This window comes from Trachypithecus francoisi, unplaced genomic scaffold (genome assembly GCF_009764315.1).
Source record: "Trachypithecus francoisi isolate TF-2019V2 unplaced genomic scaffold, Tfra_2.0 Lachesis_group7, whole genome shotgun sequence".
NCBI classification, from domain to species: Eukaryota; Metazoa; Chordata; class Mammalia; order Primates; family Cercopithecidae; genus Trachypithecus; species Trachypithecus francoisi.
Window position 1 is genome coordinate 69271926 of NW_022681472.1, and position 23989 is coordinate 69295914.

Consider the following 23989-nt stretch of genomic DNA (forward strand, 5'->3'; position numbering starts at 1 on the left):
ATTTATGATTCAGATATTGTCCTCTGGAGCATGCAAAGCTTTGATAGTCAAGGCCCAAATAAGTTATATTACTGGATACAGGAATTGAATGATCTATTTTCCCTCCACCCAACAGCCTGGACTATAATAAATACTACAGTTTCTCTTGTGGGAAATGTGGGTTCTGTTAAGAAACAAAAACAGTAGGATTCAGGTGGATAATAATAAAAATGTCCACTTAAATAAAATTTTGTTTGATTTCTAGTTCTGTCTTCTTTTGATAACAGCCCCAATTTTCATATGTGGATGTATTTTATCCATTATTAGGCCAGGCACAGATGCAGAACACATGATCCAGACTAAGCCAGCCATTCTCCTGTCCACACTGACTGATTCGAGTTTGGCTTGTGATCTAAGCCATATGATCATCATGGATATTAGGAAGTCTTGGGAAATTTATTTCTTTTCTGGTGTATTCACATTTTAAAGAATGTAGTCATAAGAAGTAAGAGCAGGATCGATTGTGAAAAAAGAGAAGCTAATAAATCCACGGTGAGAATGTCGTTTCTGGATATATAAATTGAACCCTGAACCAAGCCATATGGAAATTAAATCTGTCCCTGCCCGGTTACGGGAATCTGTAGTCGCCTTCATGCTTCAACTACTTCAAATAGCGATTTTATTAATTGCAAAAAAAGTAGGGAAGGAGATTCCAAACTGCTATGATCTACTACATTTTAAAATATAAAACCATTTTTCATGGGTTAGCCTCTTGAATTCAGGTGATGATATTTTCTGATATTGTAATTTAGGGCACATTACTTCTTTTAACCTCAAGTTCTCTATTTTAAATTTAAATAAAATAGGAATGTGTTAGAGGAATAAAACAAACCAGTTTTCTAACTGGAAATGTTAAATATGGATGATAGAAAACCCATGAAATCCTCCAGTAGACAGTAGGAATTGTGGGAGTGGAAATAATGATGGTATAAGTTGTCAGTTTTACACAATATTTAAAATAAAAACTGTAAATGAGATTAACTTGGCACAATATATCTTCCTAAAAGAAAAGAGGACACATTTTTCAGAAGTCACAGGCCAATTATTCTGCATTTTACATTATGACATGTCTGTTATCATAATGCCTCACATCAATTAAGGATCCATCTACCTACAAATGATCAGAAAACAAATAATTACCAAATTTAGAACATAGGCAGAAATAAAGGAGGTAATTTAACACTAAGAAAGAACAATATGTGAGATAGAAATGAGTGCAGTTTATTATCATAACTGATTTTGAGAGTTTCAATAAAATGGAGTGTACATCTCTGGAAAATTTACCAGGAAAGCATAATAAAATGAGAAAAAAAAAATAAGCCATTTTGGGAGAAAAGTATTTACAAAAGACATATCTGATAAAGGCTGTCATCCAAAATATACACAGGATTCTTGAAACTCAACAATAAGAAAACAAATATCCCAATTTCAAGAAATAGGCAAAAGATCTGAACATAACCACCTGAGGAAGATATACAAATGACATGTAAGCATATAAAAAGATACTCAATGTCATCTGACATTAGGAAATTTCAAATTAAAACAACAGCGTGATGCCACAACACACCTGTTAGGCCAAAATTCAAAATAATGAAAACATTAGAGATAAAAGACTACACATTGGGTCCAGTGTACACTGCTCAGGTGACGGGTACACAGTGTATTTTTAGGGCAGTAAAACTATTTTCTGAGAAATGGTAATGGTGATTATATGTCATTATGTATTTGTCAAAATCCATAGAAAATACACCAAGAGTAAACCTTAATGTAAACTTTTGAATTTATGTAATAATATGTCAATATAGATTCATTCATTGTAACAATATACCACTGTGGTGTGCGATGTCAATATTGAGGGTGGTTGTGGATGTGTGGGACAGAAAGTGAATGAAGACTTCTTGTACTTTCTACTCATTTTTTCTGATAATCGAAAACGTCTCTAAAATAATAGTTTTTTGTTTGTTTGTTTGTTTGTTTTTTAAAGAAGCCAGGCCAGGCATGGCGGCTCACGTCTGTAATCCCAGCACTTTGGGAGGCCAAGGCGAGCGGATCACGAGGTCAGGAGTTCGAGACCATCCTGGCTAACATGGTGAAATCCCGTCTCTACTAAAAATACAAAAATTGGCCAGACGTGGTGGCGGGCACCTGTAGTCCCAGCTACTCAAGAGGTTGAGGCAGGAGAATGGCGTGAACCCAGGAGGTGGAGCTTGCAGTGAGCCGAGATCGCAGCACTGCACTCCAGGGTGGGCAACAGAGTGAGACTCCATCTCAAAACAAAACAAAACAAAACAAAAAAACCAAGCCATTTCTTTTGGCAATTACGACCTTCTCCAAGGAATTTTGTAAAATATAGGAAAGCTGTGAGAAACAAAATACAATGGATTAAAGAGTAAATTGAAAATATTGGTGATATTTTTTCATTAACGCTTAATGCCTTCGACTCACTATTTTGTTAACATTCACATTTTTCTTTGAACAGTCCCTCAGGTTTACTGTTGCTGATGTTGATTTTTTCTTAAAGTTTTGTTTAAAACATCAAATGCTGGCATAGACAGGAAGAAAAAGAGTCACTCATAAATTGCTGGTAGGAATGTAAAATGGCATAGTCATTCAATAAAAGAGCATGGCAATTTCTTCCAAAAACTAAACGTAGACTTACCATAGCTCCCAGCAAATACTTGGGTATTTGCCTCAGAGAAATAAAAAATTATATATATTTCACACAGAAACCTTTACAAACATATTCGTAGCAACTTTATTAATTATAACCCCAAACCAAAACAACCCAAATCCCATTCCATGGATAAATGATCAAACACGTATCTATACCATGGAATAGTATGCAGCAATGAAACAAAATGCAATCTTAATACATGCAACAACTTAGATGAATCTCAACAGAAACGTGCTGAAGGAAAAAAAAAAAGCCAGTCTCAAAAGTTTGCACACTGTATGATCTCATTTGTATAGCTTTTTTTTGTTTGTTTGTTTGCTTTTTTTTCAGGAGTCTCACTTTGTCACCCAGACTGGAGTGCAGTGACAAGATATCATCTCACTGCAACCTCTGCCTCCCCGGTTCAAATGAACCCCCTGCTTCAGGCTCCCAAGTAGCTAGTACCACAGATGTGCTACCTGACCCTGCTAATATTTTGTATTTTTGGTAGAGATAGGTTTTTCTCATATTCTCTAGGCTGGTCTCCAACTCCTGAGCTCAAGCTATCTGCCCAACTTGGCCTCCCAAAGTACTAGGATTACTGGTGTCAGTCATGATGCTCAGCTTGCCTAGCATTTTTGAAATAACAAAATTTTACACATGAGAAAAATATTAGTAGTTGTCAGGCATTGCAGGGGTGTTGAAGTAGAAGAGTATAGCTATAAAAGGGTAGCAGAAGGAATCCTTCTGATGGACCTGTTCTGTATCTTGACTGGTCATGGTCACATCTAAAGGTGAGGTAAAACTATAGATCTAGCTAACCACACACACAAACACAAATGAATGCATGAAAAAGACATTAAATCTAACCAAGATTAATGGAATATATTAATATAAATAAACTGTGGTGATATTGCATTGTAGATATGCAAAACATTACTGCTAGGGGAAACTGGATGAAGGAAATATAGGATATATCTGTATTAATTGTTATACTTCCTTGGAAACCTAAAATTATGTAAGTAAATATTGTTATTTTTTCTATCCATAGCCTCTTAACAAATTTATATATGTGTCTGAAGGTAATTATATGTTTGGGGTTTATATGCAGTTGCATTGCATTTATTTTCCACTTTGCACACTTTGCCATTTGCACACTTTTCCACTGGTTTTCCACCTTTCCAAAAGCTTTGAGATCAAAAAATGTTTTCTCCACAAACAAATCAATCATTAATTTTGGGTGCAGGAACTATTTCAACTGTCATTGTTTTACATCTCTTCCTATATTACTTACCTTCCATCTGGCAATATTTTTCCATGAATGATGAATAGTTTTTAGAGTTTCATTGTGTATGGAGTTGCTCGTAGTGAATTATCTCAGTTTTGACTTCATCTTGAGTAACAATGTTAATGTGTATGAATTCTACATTGGGCTATGTTTGTCAACATTTCTAAGAAATTACTTCAATTTATCTGTCTTCTAATGTTTCTATTTCCATGTAAGCTGTCATTCTTAGTCAACTTTTTGTTCCTTTGAGGATAATCTTTTTGGTGCCCATGTTAGTAGTTTTCTAGATTTGTTCTTTGTTTTCCTCTTTTAATCAGATTTACTATCATGTTCAAATGTAATCTTCTTTTAATTTAGATGTATTGATCTTATTATAATGGCAGCAATACATCGATATTTTATTGATTTTGAAAGGTTATGAGCTTCTATACTTTAAAATATATTGTTTTTATTGTATTCTCTTTCTTGCTATTCAGACACCAGTTCGACCTTGCAGACTTTATGTCACCTTTGGTTAGGCTATAGAACAGTTAAAAAATGATCCAAAATATGTGGTTTACAAAAACTATTTTATCTTTCCTGTTAATATCAGCCACTGGCCAGCTATAGTACTACTGCATGTATATTCTTCATTCTGGTAGCCAATCTGAAGGATCCTCTATCTCTGGAAAATGCTTTTCTTTTGTCAAAGGATAAAGATAAATTGCAGAACCATGTCCTATCTCTTCAAACTTCTGGTTAGGAATAAGAAATATTAATTCTGATCAAATTATATTGGCCAAAGTCAGTTACAAACCAAGTTTACATACAAGATCAGAAAGCATAATCCCATCAAAAGAAGGCCTATAAATTAACCATCAAAAATAATGCTACTGACCACTCACCTTCACATAATATCTTTACATCTTTTATCTTTTCATTTTTTTCTTTTTGGAAATGGGCTCTTGCTGTGTCACGCAGGCTGCAGTGCAATGGCGAGATCATGGCTCACTGTAGCCTTGAACCTCCTGGGCTCTAGCGATCCTCCCAGCTCTAGGACTACAGGTACATGCCACCACACCTGGATAATTGTTTTTTTTTTTTTTATTTTTGTAAAGACTGGGTCTCACTGTGTTTCCTAGGCTGGTCCCAAATTCCTGGGTTCAAGTGGTCTTCCCTCCTTGGCCTCCCAATGTGTTGGGATTACAGGTGTGAGCCACTGAAGCTGGCCACTTGTCTTATTATTTTTTTTCCATGCTTCTTTATTAATATTTTGACTAAGTTAATTTAGTAATTCTCTCATCAACTATGTCTAGTATGCTGTTAATCATATCCTTTGAATTAATAATTTGACTACTATATATATATTCTAGTTCTAGAATTATATTTAATTTTGTTCTCACCTAATAGGTCACTTACTTTTTTCCAGTTCTCAGCCAAATTGTTCAAGCCTGAATTCATCTCTTTGAACATGTTCAACATAGTTTCTACCATCTGTCTCTGATAATTCCTCTAACTGAGGTTCTGTGCATCTGTTTCTGTTGTTTGCTATTTCTGCATGTTTTCAATTCATATTATCTCTTCTCCTTATGCGGATGACTATCTTTACTTATGTGATGGACTCTGGACTTAAAAGAAAAAGAATGAGTTCGTGTACTTTGCAGGGACATGGATGAAGTTGGAAACCATCATTTTCAGCAAACTAACACAGGAACAGAAAACCAAACAATGCGTGTTGTCACTCATAAGTGGAAGTTAAACAAGGAGAACATATGGGCACAGGGCGGGGAACATCACACACTGGGCCTGTCAGGGGGTTGGGGGCAAGGGGAGGGACATCATTAGAAGAAATAACTAATGTAGATGACGGGTTGACGGGTGCAGCACACCACCATGGCGCATGTATTCCTATGTAACAAATCTGCACATTCTGCAAATGTATCCCAGAACTTAAAGCATAATAAAATTTTTTTTAAAGAAATAATTTTAAAACACAAATGGTGAAATTTTTCTCAAGATGTTTGCTTCCATCAGGTTTATGGGGAAATAGTAACGTAAGATCACTCAAATCCAAATTCAGAGTATAAGACTTTTGTGCGAATGACTACTGAGATGACCCGAAGCTGGACAGCAGTTCCCAAGAGGGTTGGTTTACTTCATTATTTTATCTTATACTGAGGGTACATCCCTCTACCCTTCACTCTTACTTTATCCTGGTCTCCAATTTTTGCTCCCTGATCCTACAAGTCTATCAAAAATATTGCTCGTATTCCCTGTGCTTATTTGGAATTAGTAAAGTCCCAGGAGTAAATGAGCTCTCTCAAGACCAAACTTATGTCTATACAAAAAGTCTTATCTCGGTTTTCCCTACTGATTCTTATCTTCATTTGTAGCTTTTTGAATATTTTATATTTTTCTAAACTATTTTTCTGTGTTTTTTGTTGTCTCCAATGGGAAAATTGATTTGAATTACATATTCTGACATACTAATTTGTCAGGTTTAATTTGTCATATTGATTCATATAAAACATTTACTTGAGGCACTTTGGTGGCAACATTTAGTTTTCATCTAAATTTGTTATCTAAAAATTGTATAGAGAGGTCAGGCACTGTGGTTCACACCTATAATCCCAGCATTTTTGTAGGCCAACACAGGAAGATTGCTTGAGCCCAGGAGTTCAAGACCAGCCTGGGCAACATGGAGAGACTCTGTCTCTACAAAAAATTTAAAAAATTAACTGCACATGCCTGTAGTCTCAGCTACTTAGGTGACTGAGGCAGAAAGATTGCTTGAGTCTGGGAGGTTGAGGCTGCAGTGAGCCATGATTTCACCAATGCGCTCCAGTCTGGGTGACAGATGAGATCCTATCTCAATAAATAAAATAAAATGTTATATAGAATACTATCCCCCAGGCCGGACGCGGTGGCTTAAGCCTATAATTCCAGCACTTTGGGAGGCCAAGATGGGCGGATCACGAGGTCAGGAGATCAAGACCATCCTGGCTAACACAGTGAAGCCCCGTCTCTACTAAAAAAATACAAAAAAAAAAAACTAGTCGGGCGAGGTAGCGGGCGCCTGTAGTTCCAGCTACTCGGGAGGCTGAGGTAGGAGAATGGCGTGAACCTGGGAGGCGGAGCTTGCAGTGAGCTGAGATCCGGCCACTGCACTCCAGCCTGGGCGACAGAGTGAGACTCCGTCTCAAAAAAAAAAAGAATAATATTATCCCCCAAATTACAATCTTCTTCATATAGATAAACTCTACAGTTTCAACTTGTAGCCATCTCAGCCTCCAGAAAATGCAGTCTTAGCGTGTTCATTATCAAGGAGTTTATTGCTCTTTTTTTTAAGTTTCCTCTCCTGCTCTTGGATTCCCGACATTCCTTCCTCTCAGAAGCTAGGATGACTTTAGGGTTCATTTTTTTTTTTTTTTTAATTTTCTCAGGGATCGGAGAGCTGTACTATCCATTGTACAATGCCTGAAAACAACACTTTCATATACAGCCAGCTCCCAACTCAAACTTAAAATTTTTTAACTTTATGATGTTGTGAAAGCTTTATGATGCTCTGAAATCAGTGGTGATGTTTCACATTAAGTAGAAACCGTAATTTGAATTTGAATTCAAAATTCTTTATAATAATTTTATTATAAAATAAGCTTTGTTTTAGAAGATTTTCCTCATCTGTAAACTATTTTTTTTTTCTTTTTTTTTTTTTTTTTGAGGCGGAGTCTCGCTCTGTCGCCCGGACTGGAGTGCAGTGGCCAGATCTCAGCTCACTGCAAGCTCCGCCTCCCGGGTTTACGCCATTCTCCTGCCTCAGCCTCCCGAGTAGCTGGGACTACAGGCGCCCGCCACCTCGCCCGGCTAGTTTTTGTATTTTTAGTAGAGACGGGGTTTCACCGTGTTAGCCAGGATGGTCTCAATCTCCTGACCTCGTGATCCGCCCGTCTCGGCCTCCCAAAGTGCTGGGATTACAGGCTTGAGCCACCGCGCCCAGCCATCTGTAAACTATTATAAGTGTTCTGAGCATGTTTAAGGTAGGCTAGGCCAAACTATGATTATTGGTAAATTAGGTGTATTAAATATATTGTTGATTTACAACATTTTCAACTCACAATAAATTTGTCAGGACGTAACCTTATTGAGAGTTGAAGAGCATCTGTAGTTTGTTCAGTTTTCTAGCTATTTCTAACTTGAGATTAAATTCAATGTTAGTTACACCATCCTGGCAGTTTTTCCCATTAAAAAAAAAGTATTGCTTTGACTATTTAAATTGTAGGAAATTTTAATCTGGTTTGAATATAAATTGTCAGAAATATACATGCACAAATTTTCAGTCAATTTGTGGCTTCACATTAATTTTCTTAACGATATCTTTTCATCAGTAGATTTTTAGAACATGGATAAAATTCAGTGATAAATTGTGTATCTGCAATAAACTTAGTTTCATAATATATTGCCTGTTTTTTTTTGTTGTTGTTGTTGTTTTGTTTTGTTTTTTTTTTGTTTTTTCCTGCTGGACTACTGAAACCAAATAAGTTCACTTATCATTTTGGATATGTGATTTTTCCTGTTTTATACTTTCTAAAAATTAATATCATACATAGATTTGTACATATTTCTATTTTGCTCTTCAAAGTAAAGAACCCTTAAATCAGCATAAATTTAGAAGGAAGATTCTGTAGATGTGCTGAGAATTTTGCTCTGTACTCAAAGGAGAAACTCAATTTGACTAGCCAGCCACTTAAGATATTTTTTGGATGTTTTTAAGTAAATAATTGTAATTAGAAACACCACTGATGCAATCCATCATAGGTATACTGATCTTCAATTATTAATAAAACTGCCTACATTGTCCAAATATAAGCAAGAAAAATATGTTTGTGCGTGCGTTACAGATGTATCTATATCATTAATTTCACATCTGTCAAGAGTTCACAAATAAAGATGGCTTAGATTTCTAGAGTTTTTTTTTTTTTTTTTTTTTTTTTTAGTAAAAATCAAAATGTCAAAACTGTAACAGAAAAATAAACGAATCCAAAAGAGGAGCCAAATTTGTTCAGATTAAATACTTTCTACCTTTGAAATCTTTGAAGCAAATATTTTTATAATGAACAAACTTTTGATTTTAAATTATAAATGATGTTTTTGATAAAACTTAAAACTAGATTTCAGCAGCTCTGGGCTCTTTGCTTAGATCTGCTACTTGATTTTTCCTGGATTGAATGAATATTTTTATTTCAAAACTTTCAGGGTTTCCATTTCAGTGTCTACTACTTTCAAAACTCTAAAATAAACATTATAGAAAAAATAATAATCAAACTAAATTGTCTGTAACTTAAAAAGAAATTTGTGTTTCATGTAAGGCCAATTAAAGTAGAGAAAATTTGCTATGTTTTACTTAAGAAAAAAAAAAAAATACTTATTCTGACCTTAACCACAAGATAGTCACTCTGTTTACTTGTCTTTATTTTGAAAATCTTAATGTATCCCCTGGTGTGGATGCTATGAATATCTTGGCCTTAATCTTTCAGTACTCATCTCTGCCAACTAAAGACTGTTTACTGGAAACACCTGTGACTCTGCCTGCCAGCTTTTTGCTACATGTGACAAGTTAAAGCTCCCTGAGAAATCCTTAACCCATGATGAACTGTGAGTTGATGAATAAATACCCTAGCTTACTTTGACCAAAGCTGAGAAAACTGAGAGACATGGTTTACACTGTTCCCCGGAAATTTGCAAAGGTGACTTACTTGATAGTCCACCCTTTGTTGGCTGCCTTGCCTTTCCTGTCTCACTTCTCCACTCTCTCCCTAGTGTTTAGGGTTTACTTTCCCCTCAAACGACTTCCATTTGGATCCTCGTTTCAATCTTGACTTTTGAGGAAACTCAACCTAATTTATTTTAAAAAATATACAACATCCTGTTTACCATGCAGACTTTGAACACAAAGTCCCATTTATTTCAACCCAATAAAATGATAGATAAAACTTTTTTAATACAAAAATTTTAAATCAGCCTTCTTAGAATTTCATCAGATTAGATAATTTATATACATCAAGATATCAAGTTTATAGTTTTACCACGATAACAAGAAATAAATTCTAAAGTATAAGATAATCATATATGTTTTATTTTCAAATGCAAAGCTTTATCTTTGGATTAAATTTCAAAACAACAGAAGAGTGGATGATAACTTCTTAGTCTGTTTTCAGGCCATGTAGATATTAATCTGAACAAAATATTTTCTCTAATGTTGTTGTTGTATAATTTTCATGAAACAGCTAATAAGGAGAAAAATTGTTTAAAATTGTTGGACACCCCCACTGCATTATTGTTACCTCTGCCCAAAATGCCTCTAGGAAAAAGAGAAATCATTGTGTGTGTTTTCCTTCCAGTCCTTTTGTTTTGTTTTGTTTTTTTTGTTTTTTGTTTTTTGTTTTTTGTTTTTTTGTTTTTGTTTTTGAGACGGAGTCTTGCTCTGTTGCCCAGGCTGGAGTGCAGTGGCCGGATCTCAGCTCACTGCAAGCTCTGCCTCCCGGGTTCCCGCCATTCTCCTGTCTCAGCCTCCCGAGTAGCTGGGACTACAGGCGCCCGCCACCTCGCCCGGCTAGTTTTTTGTATTTTTAGTAGAGACGGGGTTTCACTGTGTTAGCCAGGATGGTCTCGATCTCCTGACCTCGTGATCCGCCCGTCTCGCCAGTCCTTTTAATGGAAATATTCAATATAGTAGATAACCCAACCAATTTTGCTCTGTATCCCACTTTCATGTGATTTGATTGTCATGTTTCTTGAACAGATTTGGAGGTATTAATCAAGGAACATAGGCTAGGCGCAGTGACTCATTTCTGTAATCCCAGCACTTTGGGAGGCTGAGGTGGGCAGATCATTTGAGATTAGCCATTTCAGAACAGCCTGGCTAACATGGTGAAACCCCGTATCTACTAAAAATACAAAAATTAGCTGGGTGTGGTGGTGGTGGGTGCTTGTAATCCCAGCTACTCGGGAGGCTGAGGCAGGAGAATCATTTGAGCCCAGGAGGTGGAGGTTGCAGTGAGCCGAGATCCCACCAGTGCACTCCAACCTGGATGACAGAGCAAGACTACATCTTAAAAAAAAACAAAAAAAACCAAAAAAAAAAAAAAACAAGGAACATATTTAGAAGGTCTCTAATAGTGCTTTTCTGAGCTCTTATTTTATTTTATTTTATTTATTTTATTTTATTCAGTATTGCCTCAGTAACAGATACAAATCCCTTGGTAACACATTTCCTTCTGTGTTTGTGTTACTTGTGAGTTAAATAGTCTCAAGGGTTTTGCTAGGTTGCAAGAAATCAAACTTTTAAAATAACTAACATTCAACTCATCAGTTTAGTAGGATTCCATTCTGGTTTTAGTTGAAAAAGTCAATGGATAATTATAAAAAACTTGTAGGGATTAACTTAGGTACTATAAATTCCACCAACTTGATGATATCATATGTGAGGGAAGTAGGCCTTTTGATTTTTTGGTGTTTAGGTTAGAATAAAACCTCTTGAAAGAAGAAACCTTGTTTGTATTACCTAAGATTACTTCCCTATATGTTGAATAAATGAATGAAAGAAAGGATAAATGAATGAAAGTATGGCTTTTGTATGTAGATGGGATGAGGATGACCGCTAATTTCTTTTATTTTTTCCTTGTTTTTATCTTATTTACATATTTGTTTACATAAGCCCAAAGTTTCATTGTAGACTGATTTGTTACTTGTAGCTTCTATCCACTTCAGCCACATTTCCATTTTTGTATTTTATGAGTTTATAAGGTTTTAACTTTAAACTTTCTTCATGCTGTGATCTGAACTTCCTTCAAGTCAGATACATGCTGTGAACAAGTTGGTTTCTTTATTTGTAAAAATCATGTTAAAATCTTTATTCTTTTTATTACTTATCTACATTCTACATTGCAATTTAATAGCCTGTACAAAGTAAATGCATGGCAATTTGAGATTATCCCACAAATAATTTTTGGAGAAAAATTTCTAAATTATTTATGAATAATTACATGAAGAATAACGATAGAACTTTAAAAAGTTTAGAAAGTTTAGCTTTGGGAAAGTTGTTGCCCTACTCATTATAACCTCTAAACTATTTTACTGTCTACTTCAAATATTTCAGGGTTTTTTTCACACCAAAAAAGATGGTTTTTTTTGTTAAGAACTTACAATGCAAAATATTTTAATCATCTATTTCATTTATAGTACCATTCATTGACTTCCAAATACAGTAAACTTCATTAAACTACGTGCATATACATGTAGTTTTAAAATAATATATTTTCCTCTGACTAAAGACTTGCTTTTGAATTTTACTTTGATTCATGTCTCTAAATGGAACATGGCACTCCAGTTGAAAGTTCTAATAAATTGTGAAATGTCAGATTTCTGAGACTTAACCTGTGTCTTTTTGATAACATTTTTAAAATGCTACAGATATATAATCTTGTGTATCTGTAAGCAGTGGCAATAGTAGATCCCTGCTCCACTGACACTCTTAAGGTTCTCAGCTGCTGCTGTGTGAGCCAGTGTGGCAGGTCTTTTGTCAAGATGGCTGATTTAAACAGAATTAATCAAGTAGGCTTTGGCTCCTGCTCCAGGGATTAATTGTGGGCTTGGGAAAGCATCACGTGACTGACAGCTCTCAATCATAATGCATAATAAGAAAGTCATTTCCTGGTATCCCTCTTCCTTTGAAAAACTGCCCACATGCCAACTTGGAAACTTAATAATCAAAATCTTATCTTCATACCCATCATCGTGAAAAGCTTTAAGAGAGAATATTTTCTTATAGTTGCCCATTTTAATGGACTTCTTTAGGATCAAAACAATATGGTTGATTTTCTTATTTATAAGCTGTTTCTATGACTATATCATAGCCCGGAGATTAACATAATAGCATTGCATGTTTCATCGTCTTTTATAGATTAACACACACACAAAAGTGTGTGTGTGTATATATGTTTATATACATAAACAGACAGATGGATATACAAGAGAGAGAATTGCTATTCTTCTTGGAAACATGCAAATTGATATAACCAACCGAAGTTCATTTGTTAGAACACTGAGACTAAAATTTGAAATAGTTTATCCTCAGACATTGTATTAGTCCATTCTCATGCTGCTATGAAGAACTGCCTGAGACTTAGTAACATATAAAGAAAAGAGATTTACTTGATTCACAGTTCTACAGGGCCGCGGGGTGGCCTCAGGAAACTTAAAATTATGGCAGAAGGGGAAGCTAACATCCTTCTTCACATGGCAGCAGGAAAGAGAAGTGCCAAACAAAGGAGGAAAAGTCTCTTATAAAACCATCAGATCTCATGAGAACTCACTCACTAACATGAGAACAGCTTAGGGGTAACTGCCCCCATGATTCAATTACCTCCCACTGGGTTCTTTCCATGACATGTGGGGATTATGAGAACTATATTTCAAGATAAGATTTGGGTGGGGACACAGCCAAACCATATTAGACCTGGAAGAAGAAAGAATCATGTCTGTAAAAACTAACTTCAAACCTTGTTTCACTCCACCAAATCTCATTTAGGTAACTGAGTAGCAGAAGCTACATGTTTTCAAACCTGCTTGTATTTTATGTATGTGTGTATATGTGTATGTATGAATAACCAGCCCAAAATTGTTACCCAGGATGCACAAGAAGCTGCATATTTTAATGTACTTGTAGGAGAATAACAGCTTTTAAACAGTTAAATGGCTGTCCTTCAATGTGTGCAAATTCAAAAGGTATCAAATGACTGTCCTTCAATGTGTACAAATTCAAAAGGTATCTGTGGTAGATAGAATTATCACCCCTAGGAAGGTTCCTTCCCTTAATCCTCACAACTGTGAAAAATATGATAAATGGTGCCAGTGAGTAAGTTAATATACATAACAAAAGGACATTCATTGCAGGTAAAATTAAATTTACTGATCAGTTGACCTTAAAATAGATTATTCTTCTATTATCTAGGTGAGCCTAATGTAATCATTTGAGCCTTTTAATCCCACGCAAAGAAGAGTAAATCATCAGAAGGTGGAATGAAAAAGATATGGCAGAAAACGAAGGCAGACAAATTCAAAGCTCGGCAATGACTCCATGACACTCTATTGCAAACCTGGAGGTGGAGGGGGCCAAGAGGAAACCATGAGAAATAATGCAAATAATCTTTAGGAGCAAAGATTGCTCCCCACTGACAGCCAGCAAAAGGCAGAGATCTTCGTCTTGTACTGCATTGAAATAAATTCTGCCAACTGGATGATTTTGGAACAAGAAACTTTCTCAGAGCCTCCAGCAAGAAACTCAGTTCTGTTGAAATCCTGACTTTCGGCCTTCTAAGGCCCTAAGGAGAGGACCCACTATGCCATCCTGTGGCCAGATTTCTGACTCCTAAAAACGGTAAGATCATAAATATATGTTGTTTTAAGCTATGAAATGTTGTGGTAATTTTTCAAAGCATCAATACAAAACTAATATGGTATCTCCTGAAAATATTTCTTTTTAAAAAATTGTAATCCCTTACTACAGAGCTAGTATAGCTAAAGTATGTTATTTATAATTAATATTATATATAAATTAGGGCATAAAAATACAGTTTATTTATTTGTAATTTTTTTGTTGCTGTTTTGCTTTTTTTCCCCCCACTGGATGACTAAGATATCTGTGAAGAAAATCTTGGTCTAGGCTAGGTGGAAAAGTTTCTTCCAAGGCCTATTACATAAAAATATATTTTCTATGAACTATTTCACTTATAATTTCAACAGAATTATTCACATTGAGATTTATAACAATTGCCTTAGGAGTAAAAGATAGGCCTAATTTTAATCAGTATTATAAAGATTTATTAAAGTTCTATTTTATAATTAGCAAATGCCCTTTTTTTTGATGAAAATAACCAATGGAACATTTCTGCAAATGTTACAATATTTTACAGTTGATGGAAACAGAAATTGATCAGTTGATTTTTTAGGAAATATTCAATTATTTTATAGATAATTGAAAAATAATTCAGAAAATAAAAAATAAGAGGTAGTATTTGTATTTCCACTACAATTTAGCACTTGTTATCTATTGAGACATTAACCTCATAATCTTATTTTTCTTGTGTATGAAATATATATATATATATAGTAAAGGTATGAAAAACTCTTATAAATATCAAGAAATTTCATAGAACGAACCCATATGATGGTACTTTTACTGTTACTACTAACTCTTGAGAAAATAAATACTCAAAGACCTCTTACCTTCTGCAAAAATCATCGGTTTCTATAGGGGTCTACTATTGTGAACCACCGGGATCCAATTTTTACCTAGTAATTTTTTTTCACAAATGTATGGATAGAAATTGCTCAGTGGAACTAATTCTGTTCTTGATTATGAGAAATAAAATGTCTCAATATTTGGTTATATTTAGACACTCACTTTATATCCCTTTAAATATCCTAGATAAACTTTTTAATTTGAAAATAGAATTAGATCAATGAGGTCTACCAGATATCTTTTTGATCGGTAAAAATAAGCCTTCTCTTATTTTGTGGTGATAAGTTACATTGAATTAGTAATGTGAATTCTGCCAGTATGGAATTTAGTACTTCTGAAAAACAACCAGGAAATTATTTTTCAAAGTTTAGTTGAGACCATATAATCTCTCTTCATCTCAGTACCCTCATATGCACAATACTTATACAAATAAGACTGAGCATTTCATCTGTTCATAATATAAAATAAGGCAAATGATATGGTATTATATTTACTGCTGCCAAGGTAGATGGACTTCAACTGCTGAAAGTTTTAAATATTCTTTGTTTTGCCAGTACAGAAAAGTAGGTTGGTTGGCTTGGTATTTTCCATTTTTAATTTTAGATTTTCTGATCCAAATAAACTGTGCTGAATTGGGCTCGATTCAAAGACTAGATTTGTAAAAAGTAGATTTAGTCAGATGGACATATAATTTTTTATTCACAACTTTTAGGTTGTGTTTTATTTTTTAGACGATGGGATTGGAGTCAGAAAATATTTACAAGTCAAGGTACTATGGGTATTACTGCATGATACTGGCTTTAAAATAATTAGCTGTGCCAACAAGATGACATATGAATATAAGAAGGAAGAGAGAGGCTTGAATGAGAGACAATGTAATGAATGTTTTGCAGGAGGCTAAGTAGAAGATGATAAAAATCTGAATGAGGAGAAGCTTGTGGAGATGATAAAATGTGAGAGAATTTGCAACTTTTTGGAAGATAAAATGGCTAGGAGTTGAATATGTGAGATGAAAGTAGCATGTGTGAAGGAAAAAGTAAGAAATGCATTCCATTACTCTAAGTGGATAAGTTCTAAAATGGAGCTATCAAGGAGACAAAAAATACAAAAGGATTAGATCTGAAGAAAACGATGAGTTCTGTTCAGAGTATAAGGACTTAGAGAAAACTCTGTGGTATATAGACATGTATACCACATGATAATAACCATGACAAAAGTTATAAAACAAACATAGCAATTATTTGAAGAGAAAAATTAACGTGTATGACACAGTTTGGATGTTTGTGCCCTCCATTCTCATGTTGAAATGTGATCTTCATTATTGGAGGTGGGACCTGGAGGGAGGTCCTTAGGTCATGGGGGTGGATCCCTCATGAATGACTGGGTACCATCCTTGTGGTAATGAGTGAGTTCACATAAAAGCTAGTTGTTTAAAAGAGCCTGGCACCTCTCTGGCCTTGCAAGTCATCTGCTCACTATTCACCTTCTGCCGTGAGTAAACAATTCCTGAGGCCTCACCGGAAACTAGGCAGATGATGGTGGCATGCTTATATAGCCTGCAGAATCATGAGCCCAACAAACCTGTTTTCTTTATAAATTACTAGTCTTAGGTATTCTTTTATAGCAATGCAAAAATGACTAGTACAGTGTATTGTTTATTAGTAATGGAGTGAGAAATTGTTGTTGAGAGGAGAGTCAGGCGAGAATAAATCTACCACAGCTCTTTCCATGGTGACTACGTATTTGGTTATTATCATAGCCACTAGAAAGAACTTAAACTAAACTACATCTCAAGCAAGTTTTCTCAGCTTGCCTGTTCAAATTCAACATATCTCTAACTAAATTTCTGATTCCATCCCAAAACTCTTCTGTATGTTTAACATCCTCATTTCAGTTCATGGTAGGTAGCTTCTTCTTCCTTGTTGCTCAGGCCAAAATTTTGGAACCATTTTTTAATCCCATTTTTCTCCCTCACCCAAGATCTAGTCCATTAGGAAATCAAGTTGACTCCACATTGAGTTTATCTATAATCAGTCTTCTTCTCACCACCCTCACTATTACCACCTTATTCTGAGCCACCCTCTTCTTGTCGAGGCATTTGGAATAGCCTTGTTTTCCTGGTTTCTAAAATAGTAAAGAAACGCTTCTATGATTGAAGTCAGATCATCTCACTGATATACTCAAAACTCTCCGAAAAATTATCACTGGAAGCAGGGCCAGAGTCCTTACAATGGCCCACAAAGCCCCATCTCTCTGACCTGTCTCAACCCCTTCTCTCATTTCATCTACTCTCTGCCTTAGTCATACTTGGATCCTTGCTTTCATTTTTCAGTTAAGGCATGTGTCTTAGTCCATTCGTACTACTACAACAAAATATTTTAGACTGGGCAATTTTTAAGTAATATAAATTTATTTCTGTTATCTCTATGGTTCTGGATGCTTGGAAATTTGAGATCAAGATCTGATGACTGGTGAAGGCTGGCCCTCTGATTCATTGCTGGCACCTTGTTGCAGCACCCTCACATGGAGGAAGAGCTGAAGGGCAAAAAGGATCTAACAGACTTCCTCAAACACTTTTAAAAGGACACTGATTACCCCTAAAGGACCTGTCTCTTAAAACTGTTATGCTGGGGATTAAGTTTCAACATGACATTTGGAATGACACTAACGTGCGAAGCATAACAGTATGTTTGCACCATAGGAAATTTGTACTGGCTTTTTCTACCCGGAACACTTTTTCTTCAAATATCAATATGGTTAACTCTCTCACCTCCTTACCCTTTGCTCACATGTCACCTTTCCAATACAGCCTACTTTGACCACCACTTAGTACTGAAAATTAACATTACCCCAGTTTCTATGCTGTCAACTTTATTTTCTCCATGATGTAGCGATCCATTTTATTTATGTTGCTTATAATTTATTGTCTGTCATTTTTACCAGAAAATAAGTAGACTCTCAGTAGTTATTTGTTAATTAATGCATACTGCTGGGTTCTCCAATAATTATTTTTGATGACTAATTATAATGCTTTATGTTTTGTCTTATTAATATAATTAACAATGTGAAAATGAGTAAGTTTAGTATTATATAGTTACTAAGGAAGTAGGAAAATGCTTTAATAACTATAATAATATAACAAAAATGATATAACAACTATTATACACTTATTAAAGCATTTTTCTACTTGTTATTTCAATTTTATTCCATCTGTATAATTTATTCTTATTGCCACATAGTGGACAAAAACTTGTCATTCCTTAAGGCTTTAATGCTGAAGTTATTATCTCTTAAACTTTATCTTTTATGGAAGTATTTCTTATGTATCACAAAATATTTCCCTGATTCTCTCCTCTTCTTGGTACATTTTAAAAATTTTCTTCCCTTTCCTGTTCACCAAATGACTTGTTTTGGTCAAGGAAGTGTAAGGATAGTGTTGTGTGTCACTGAGTAGAAAAATTATAAGCCGTTGCTTGACTTGCCACTTTTTCTTATTTTGTTTGCCACAATGGCAAGGCATATTCAACAGTGGCTGCTCCATCAGCCTGGGTACCAAGAAAAAACAATGTGAAAGAGAATCCTAGCCAATTAATAATTGATATACAACTTGAGTGGAAGAAAATATTAATGTTTTAACCACTAAGATTTTACAGTTAATTATTACTTCAACATAAGCTAGATCATAGTGGTTAATATTTGCTTTCATCTTGCCAATTACTTTATCTCCATATAATTTTCTCTTCAAATTTTTGACTGTATATCTTTCTCTACTGAATCTAAAACTTTCATTCAATATTTTAAACTGTATTTTTAATTGATAAATTATTTATTTCCCCCTTTGTGGTTTTATTTATTTATTCAACACTTATTAACTTGTGGATAAAATGGGCAAAACACTTTATGAGACAGTCATGTGGGGTACAAATAAAATCTGCAAATGCTAGCTGTTTTAAATATTACAAAAAATAAGTGTAGAACATATAAAAACTATGAAACAGTGATTTGACTTTTTCAAGGAGATCAGAGAAAATTTTATGGTGGAATGAAGGATTTGAGAAATGAATAAAGGATAAGTATTAACAAAATAAGAGGGAAAGAAAAGCATTAGAAGAGGGATATTTGTGAGTATGAGAAACCCAAAGACGAGAATAAACAGGACAAGAAAACAGATAAGCTTGATACAAAATGAGGTTAGAAATGTAGGCCGGGCGCGGTGGCTCAAGCCTGTAATCCCAGCACTTTGGGAGGCCGAGACGGGCGGATCACGAGGTCAGGAGATCAAGACCATCCTGGCTAACGCGGTGAAACCCCGTCTCTACTTAAAAAAAAAAATACAAAACACTAGCAGGGCGAGGTGGCGGGTGCCTGTAGTCCCAGCTACTCAGGAGGCTGAGGCAGGAGAATGGCGTAAACCCAGGAGGCGAAGCTTGCGGTGAGCTGAGATCCAGCCACTGCACTCCAGCCTGGGCGACAGAGCGAGACTCCGTCTCAAAAAAAAAAAAAAAAAAGTAAGGAAGATATAGCATATAGAACCTTCATATAGTCCCTGAGATTCTTAACTGGGAAGAAACACAGATATGTAATTGGAAAATATCACTGTGGCTGCATCAAGGAAATATTCAGCAAGAGTGAAGGCAAGTAGTCTGGTAAGTGCCTATGGTATTAATCCAAGTGAAGATGAAGGTGGCTTAGATCAGACTTATGTTATAGTCTTAATGAGAAGCAAATGGATTTTATGGGTATCAGGGAGGCAGAATTCACTTAGACTTAGTGAGAGATGGTCCAATGGAGTGAAGGAGAAGGACTAGTTGTGGTAATTTCCAGATTTCTAAATTTTATAAGTGAATGAAATGTGTTGCACTTCATTGAGATAAGGAAAATTAGAAAGGGTCCACATTAGGAGAGAAAGATAGTGAACTCCCAAGAATCTCACACACTTCTGAATTCTTGTAATTCTTTTTGAATTACATTTTTTTTTTCAATTCGTGTATACAATCTTTATGGCCAGGGCTAGATGACTTATTTATTTATCCTAACATATACAGTGTATCACTAGATTTCTTGGTGTTTTGCTGTAATAGGAAAGGAAGAGACAAGTGCACCAAGAATAAGTACTGCACAATTTCTAAATAAAGTAAGTGGTAAAAAGAATTATACAATGATACTTTACCAGGATGAGATCACTACTCTAGTGTTTAGCATTGGGTAAAGATAAGAGAATGTCATAATTGAAAGAAAAACTAAACTTTTCACTATCTTTCCTACATGCTCTTTTCTGCTGAACAGAGTAGTTGCCATTCATATAAATTGTTTATATTTATTATAACAATATATGGATATATTTTCTCCTAATTTTCATGAGGGGAAACTGATTACTTTTTGGGTAACCTGAGAACCACATTGTTCGCTGGCTTTGGGGATAAAGGATGAAATTCAACCAATAGTTGTTTTTATTATTGTTTTTTGTTTGTTTAGGGGGCTTTAAAAAATCACTATTCATCGTGTAATGTCTGCCTTACAACACTTATTTGGTTGATTTTTTTTCTCCTATTTGATGAAATACCATTCATTTTATTGAAACATATGGTGATAGAGTACTCGAGTCTAAACATGGGCATCTGACAGATCTTGTTCCTTGCTGAGAAACAATTATTTCAATATAGCTTGACAACATGGCTTTTTCCCAGACATTCTGTGCTTCATTTTTCCCCTGAAGTAAGCATGCTGTTAAGAAAATTTATTCACACAGGATCCTTTATTCAACCTACACAACCTATAGCCATAACAATAAACTTTCTTTCTCCTAAAGCCCTCTCAGATTTCCCTCTAGTGACAATAACGATACATTGCATCTACCAATTCAATATTGTTTAAAATTTTAATGCTTGAGCTCATTCTTTTTTGTAACCATTACATCTGAATAGTTGAATGCATCTAGAGCTTCTATTTTAGCTTGCTACATAGACGTCTTTCAATAATAATATTTGCTATTAATCTTATCCGTTTTATGTGCCAATATTTGTGTTTGTAGAATGATTTTGATCAATTATTTTGTCGACTTTCTTTGAGCTTTATATCCAATGACATTCTATGTTTTTCATCAAAATATGTTTAATAACAGTTCATTCTATCCTCTCTATTCAAGAAAATTGCAAAACTTGATTCAGATTTATTTTTCTAACAGATTGAAATGTGTTTATCAAAATATTTCACATACTATAAATGAAATATAAAAATTAAACTTCTCATTATTCTGTCAAATACTTCCACATAAAACTTTGGGTCTCTGATAGGTTATCATAATTCATTTTGTTTGCTTGCATTATGCCTTAATTAATGGATTCCTTTTCTCAATATATAATGTTTTACCCACTTTAAATATGTTTCTCTTTGTGTCTAAATTTATTCTCAAACCTCAATTTAACACTTATGTGGCAATATTCGATTCTATGACATCTAATCCATATACGAGATTGGGAAGAAAACATCTACTTGTCCTAATATATCGAAAAACTGTTCCATCCTAATTTGTTTGGAGTCTTTACTATTGTGTTTCCTCCACAACTACAAAGGTTTTAACTGGTGTTTCCTACACAACTACAAAAGTTTTAACCAGAACAGTGTATATAGTAGGTGTTCAGTTAACACATGAAACTGAACTGACCTGCATAAGAGTCTGTACAGTTTCCTTATGATGATGAAGATATACCCAAAATAAATTAATTTAGAGGATGTTTGCATTTGTATTGTGACTGAAATACAGGTTATGTATGAAAGTAAAGGAACAACAGTGGATCATATCATCCCTTACTAATTATTATTCAGTGTCTCTGTGTTGATTGCTACAAACATATGTTATGAAACAATACAGACATATTTCTTATATTTTGTAAGTATTTCCTCCAAGATATTCATAAATTTATTAGTATTATTAATTCCATGGAAACAGACTAGGCCAGAGGAGGAGACCCTGATGGACAAATCTTTATTGTCAACTTCTATACCTAGAAGAAGCAGATATATTATTTTAGTAATGCTATTTTAAGTCATGTTGGGACATGATACTAATAAATGGATATTAGGGTTATAGTGCTACTCAGTTTTCCAAAGTAATGAATGTATTGAAACACAGCTTTTCCTCTCTAGGCTGGGCTTATATAGGCAGCTCTGTTTAAGTCAAAGTAGCTGTTATGCCTTTATTTCTCGCTGCATATTTCTGCATTTAGTATGGCCAAATAATTTTCTACAGGACCCAAGCACCTTCTGAGGATAGCAACTATAAGGTATGGAAGAAAATAAGATATGAAGACATTGAGGGGTGAACAAAAATAATCAGATTCTGGAGGGAATTTACATCTTGGTTAAAGGAAGAAGGAATATGGTTAGTTTCTTAATTTTCAGCTTTTAGTGACAAGGCAAACTGAACTCGATACCAAACAACTAAAATTTTGATAGAAAACGCTACATCATTCTGGAATGAAGAATTGTGGAACGGAGATTAAGGCAACCTCTGACATTGGAAAATTGAATGGCATTTCGCAAAGCAGAGAAAACAAAGAGAGCCACAAATTCTGCATCTGAATGAAGAATGTGTGGGTAGACTTCAAGTGTGTCAAATATGAACTAAGTACCAAACAGAGATCAGGCTGCCACTCAAAAGATAGAAAATGCAGTGAGAGTTCAACCACGTTATTTTTCTGCTAACACAAAATACAACACACTCTGGGAGACTATAGTTACAGTCTTTGCAGTTTAACATTTTATAGCAGTTGTATCCTTTTTGGTTTTTTTTTTTTTTTGCTTCCCTGGCCCACAATGGAAGAATAGTTTTGGGCCACACATGAAATACACCAACACTGACAATAACTGATGAACTAAGAAAAATAATTGCAAAAGAAAATCTCATAATACATTGGGAGTTTTTGTATTTTTTTAATTTTTAACTTCCAGGGTACATGGGCAGTTTTATGACATAGGTAAACATGTGTTGTAGAGGTTTGTTTTGCAGATTATTTCATCACCCACGTATTAAACCTAATATCCAATAGTTATTTCTCGTGATCCTCTCCCATCTCTCCACTCCTCCCTCCAATAGGCCCATGTGTGTTGTCCGTCTCTATGTGTCCATACATTCTCATCATTTAGCTACCATTTAAAAGTGAGAACATGTGGTATTTGGTTTCCTGCATTAGGTTTTTAAGGGTAATGGCCTCCAACTCCATCCATGTCCCTGCAAAGGATATAAGCATGTTATTTTTTATGGTTGCATAGTATTCCATGGTGTATATGTACCACATTTTCTTTATCCATTCTATCATCAATGGGCATTTAGGTCAATTTCATGTCTTCGTTTTTGTGAATAGTGCTGAAACGAATATATATGCACGTTTGTCCTTATAGCAGAAAAATTTATATTCTTTTGGGTATATATCCAGTAATGGAATTTTGGGATGGAAAAATATTTCTGTCTTGAGGTCTTCGAGGAATCGCCACACTGACTTCCACAGTGATTGAACTAATTTATGCTCTCACCAACACAATGTTTTAAGAAAGTTTATAAACGTGTTTTGGGCCACATTCAAAGCTGTCCTGGGCTGAATGCAGCACATGGGCCGTGGGCTGGTCACACTTGTTTTATAGTATATAGGATAGAGTCCAAAAATACTTGACACAGATAAAACCAGGAAAACTTTGCTCTGATTCCAACTGCAAAAAGACCCCAGTGTTGGAA